The sequence below is a fragment of the Hyperolius riggenbachi genome, chromosome 4, assembly GCF_040937935.1.
Source record: "Hyperolius riggenbachi isolate aHypRig1 chromosome 4, aHypRig1.pri, whole genome shotgun sequence".
Classification (NCBI taxonomy): Eukaryota; Metazoa; Chordata; class Amphibia; order Anura; family Hyperoliidae; genus Hyperolius; species Hyperolius riggenbachi.
The window spans coordinates 30,655,820-30,660,863 of record NC_090649.1 but is presented as its reverse complement, the minus strand read 5'-3'; the positions used below and the strand labels follow the sequence as shown (position 1 = coordinate 30,660,863).

At 45.4% G+C, this 5,044-nt stretch overlaps 1 non-coding gene across 1 annotated transcript; it reads right to left on the bottom strand.

The window, feature by feature from the left end:
• Nucleotides 1-4,373: 4,373 nt before the first annotated feature.
• Nucleotides 4,374-4,573, bottom strand: LOC137505697 (U2 spliceosomal RNA). Its single transcript, XR_011020302.1, has one exon. It is a non-coding gene; the product is annotated as a U2 spliceosomal RNA (small nuclear RNA).
• Between the last annotated feature and the right edge of the window lie 471 nt (nucleotides 4,574-5,044).

The following is a 5,044-nucleotide window of genomic DNA, read 5'->3' as shown; positions in this document are numbered from 1 at the left end:
GATCCAACCGCGGCGGTGCTGGCACACATAGAGAATCGCTTTCTTGATCTTCAATCTGGTACGCAGATCTTTTATGCATTTTAACAATAAATCTTAAAGTTTTTTACACTATGCGAGTTCCGTTTTATGCTTGAAGGTGATTACTGTTGCTGCTGCTGCCCAGGATGGAGGGCTTGTATGCATAAAGCTCAAGTAGGAATCTGGTGAGTGAGACTCACAAAGGGGGCATAAAGATCCCCCTTGCTTTCTTATAGTCCTGGGTGGAGGGAAGCAGTAGATTTGGGCGCATGAGACAAGTGGACAAAAAGGGCGCCCCATTCACTTCCATTATAAATATCGTTTAATGGGCGCTGAACAGGGAAAAAAAGGCGCCGGAGATTTTTAAGGATTTATAACGGCGCCCGGAGATTTTTAAGGATTTATAACTATGTTTGTGATGATTTAAGTTTACAAAATGAGCCCGTGACGAATAACGTTTATGAAGATACTAAATCACTATTTCTAAAACATTTCTAAAACATTATTATCCACCCAAAAAAATAATTTACATTTTTTTCTTTACATTTTTGATTTATTAATGTCTGTAAAACATTATTATCCATAGGGGGTTTTAGGTTTAGGCACCAACAGGGGGGTCTTAGGTTTAGGCACCAACTGGGGGGTCTTAGGTTTAGGCACCAACAGGGGGGTCTTAGGTTTAGGCACCAACTGGGGGGTCTTAGGTTTAGGCACCAACTGGGGGGTCTTAGGTTTAGGCACCAACTGGGGGGTCTTAGGTTTAGGCACCAACAGGGGGGTCTTAGGTTTAGGCACCAACAGGGGGGTCTTAGGTTTAGGCACCAACAGGGGGGTCTTAGGTTTAGGCACCAACAGGGGGGTCTTAGGTTTAGGCACCAACTGGGGGGTCTTAGGTTTAGGCACCAACTGGGGGGTCTTAGGTTTAGGCACCAACAGGGGGGTCTTAGGTTTAGGCACCAACTGGGGGGTCTTAGGTTTAGGCACCAACAGGGGGGTCTTAGGTTTAGGCACCAACTGGGGGGTCTTAGGTTTAGGCACCAACAGGGGGGTCTTAGGTTTAGGCACCAACAGGGGGTCTAGGGGTTAGGGATAGGTACAGGGAGGGTTTTTAATAAACGTAAATATAAGTTTCACTTTACAAATAGGGAAGATTAACGTTTTAAGAATTGCCGATCTCATACACATTATTTAGTGATTTATAAATTCTTAAAACACTATTTATAAACGAAATTCTACACAATATTTCTATAAACGATATTTTCCATTTATCGTTTATACCACGCGCCCTTTTTTCCCGACGCCCTTTTCGTACGTACGCGGGTGGAGGCCTTTTATCTGCACAACTCATTGAAGTGAATCACGTGGTGGCAGAGCCGGGACAAGGTCCTCCAGCACCCAAGGCTGAGACACCAAAGTGCGCCCCTCCATCCCTCCACCCCAGCCGTCACACATTAATTGCTCTTAGACTAAGAGGCACCCCGGGGCCCCCAACACCTTAATCTCTAGTTATCTGGCTTGCAGTCACTGCTATGTATCCCCTTTTCTTATTTCTTTCTACTTCAAACACAATTAGGAATGACAGCTGAATGAATTGTGCGCCCCCTCCTACACTGCGCCCTGAGGCTGGAGCCTCTCCAGCCTATGCCTCGGCCCGGCCCTGCGTGGTGATTCATAAGAGGCAGTATTGCACTATATCCTGCTTTTTTACAGGGAAATCCGAAACTCCGGCTGGGAGGTCAGGATTGTGATCGCAACTTCTTTTGGTGGATTGGATACCTGAGACTTAAAGGAAACCAGATATAAAGAATTAAAAGTTAGTTATACATACCTGGGGCTTCCCGCAGCTCCAGAAACCTTGATCGCTCCCACGCCGCGGTCTTCAGCCTTCCCCGTTCGCCGCACCGACTCATGGACTTCCAGGGGGCGTGGCCAGCCTACGCAAGTGAAGTGTGCTCCTTGCGTATCTCTCCAGCAGCCGCTGGAGAGGTACGCAAGGAGCGCACTTCAGCTACGCCTCGACTGGCCAGTCGGCTGAAGTCACGGGAGCCGGTGCGGCGAACGGGGAAGGCTGAGGACCGCGGCGTGGGAGCGATCAGGGTTTCTAGAGCTGCGGAAAGCCCCAGGTATGTATAACTAACTTTTAATTCTTTATATCTGGTTCTCTTTAAAGGAATACTGTAGGGGGGTCAGGGGAAAATGAGTTGAACTTACCCGGGGCTTCTAATGGTCCCCCGCAGACATCCTGTGCCCACACAGCCACTCACCGATGCTCTGGCCCCGTCTCCGGCTCACTTTTGGAATTTCAGACTTTAAAGAGAACCCGAGGTGGGGTTCTGACAATGCTATCCGCATACAGAGGCTGGGTCTGCCTATAGAGCCCAGCCTCTATTGCTATACAGATCCCCCTGCGCCCCCCCTGCACTCGGCTATCCCCCATAAATCACAGCTGCGCTGTCGACACGCAGCGTGTCGCAGCGGGCTGTGTTTACCTCTGTAGTGTCACTCTCGCCGCTCCCCCCGCCTCCTGCATAGCTCCGGTCCCCACCCGCGTCCCTTCCCTCCCCGCTGATTGGAGTGAAGGGACGCGGGCGGGGACCGGAGCTATGCAGGAGGCGGGGGGAGCGGCGAGAGTGACAGTTTGTTCTTTGCACAATTCAGGCTTCCTGCTGGCCTGTTTTTATTCATTTTCTAGCAGTTTTCTGCTTCTTCTTATTATCTATTAATATTTATTCATTACTCCTTATTTTGATGTTTTGTGGAATTTTGATACAGAGTGACTGCATAATATTACTTTAATTCACTGTTATCTACAGTATGTGGAGAGTGGCATCATTGTTATAAATTGTTTTCTTGGTACTTATTATTGATCTCATCCCCCGCATCACCTTTGGATGATTTTAAACTGTTTTTAATTGGATTTTGGATTCTTAATAAAAGATTATTTGTATTGACTTGAGTAAATTGTCAGGTTGGTGCTTTCTTTGGGTTCTGTGTTTTGCTATATGGTTCTGTTTCTCCCTTTAGCACATCCTGTTCATTGGTCTTCACCAACTCATCTATGTAGATTTGGTTGGTCCGGACCGAATACTTAACTAATAATATAATTTATATGGTGCTTGTCCCATCTTTGCTGTAAACAAAAGAAATCCATGTGAATCCTCCATGAGGAGATGGACTAGTCCAACACTTGTCGGTTCTGTCAGATTTTAATGGCTTACTTTTTTTGCTGGTATGGTCCTTTGAAGCTGATCTGAACTCAAAACTTCATCTTTACTTGAAAAGATAGGCAACAACATACTAAGCTTTAAAGAAAAATATTTTTTTGTTATAGCAGATGCAAATCTTGCTATAAATTGCAGTGTGTCTACTTCCTGCTACAATCAGACAGAGGGTTAACATCCACAGGCTAAACTCTCTAAATACATACCGGGTGCATTTCTCTATGTTTTCCTTCTGTCCTGTGCAAGAGTTCAGGTCCACTTTAAACAGCAGAGAAAGAGAGAGAGGCAGCATGAGATAAGATTTTACTGCAGGAACGTTCAAAGGGTCATTAGGTCTGTTAGCTCTTAAAAGACTGTGGGTTTCAAACTGCAACCGTGACAGTCTGATGCAGTGTTATAAAAAAGCTAAATTACTGTAATTAAAAACGACTCTTCTTTGCTGCTGATGTTCTATTTCTTAGCTGTACTACACATACAATTCATTCTCTCATAAGTTGTTTGTTGTTGTTTTTTTAATCACTTCAGGTTTGCTTTAAAAGACAGATTTATATGAAGCATCTAAAAGGTTTTTGAAGTATATTTCATTATTTTTAAGAACATGCCCTTTTAAAGTGAACCTAGCTGCTTGTGCATGAGTATGGCCCCGCCTGTGCAGTGGCATGGAGCTGCTTGTGCATGAGTATGGCCCCGCCTGTGCAGTGGCATGGAGCTGCTTGTGCATGAGTATGGCTCCGCCTGTGCAGTGGCATGGAGCTGCTTGTGCATGAGTACGGCCATGCTTACGCATTAACACGGAGCTGCTGGTGGACGAGTACGGCCTGCAGGCTTAGGACAAATATAATAATTTTTCTTTTATGTGCGTGTTTAGGTTTTCTTTATGTACTTTTAGGACTTAAAAATCAGAAGAATGTTTTAGGTCACATTCATATAAACAAACAAACACAGAACATTTATATCACGCTTTTCTCCTGCCGGACTCAAAGTGCCAGAGCTGCAGCCACTAGGACACGCTCTATAGGCAGTAGCAGTGTTAGGGAGTCTTGCCCAAGGTCTCCTACTGAATAGGTGCTGGCTTACTGAACATGCAGAGCCAAGATTCGAACCCAGGTCTCCTGTGTCAGAGGCAGAGCCCTTAACCATTACACTATCCAGCCACAGGAGGTACTGCAATACCAGGTTGATGTGTGGAGTGGACAGAACAAGCTCTTCTTCCATCCATCTCCCTGTTCCAAAAATCCATTTAATATATGGTCCCCAGATAGGGGACGTATCAGATATTAAACTGATAAGAACAGATACTACACTTGATCTTAGCCAAAAGGCCGAGAAGAGCTCACAGCCTTTCGAGCACTGCTGTAGAAGGGGCGGGTTTATGGTTTAACCCCTCCTTCCAAGAATGTCTGTAATGTGTCTGAAATCCTTCACTGTCCTCTAATGTAGTGTAGTGCTGTCTTCTGAATATCACAATCTCTCTATTGCAGGATAATATGAGACGCTTTAAAGAATACAGCGATGATCACTGGATCGGAGCCTATGAGGAGAATGGTGGAGTCACAGTTTGGCTCAATGCCACCATGGCAGGAGATAAAGGGTAAGTGGAATGAAATGAAATGGAAACCTGGGCTGAATCTTTAGAATAATGACAGCTAATTAGGTGAAAAGAGGGAACTCTCGAACCTGACTTGCTCAGACCACAGTGGCTCATTCAGCGCATACTGTCTCAGTCTGCTTGTCCTTGAAAACAATGATAAGCACCCCTGCTGTGCATAAAGTTTTTGTGAATTCCTTCACGTTTGCCAAAACTA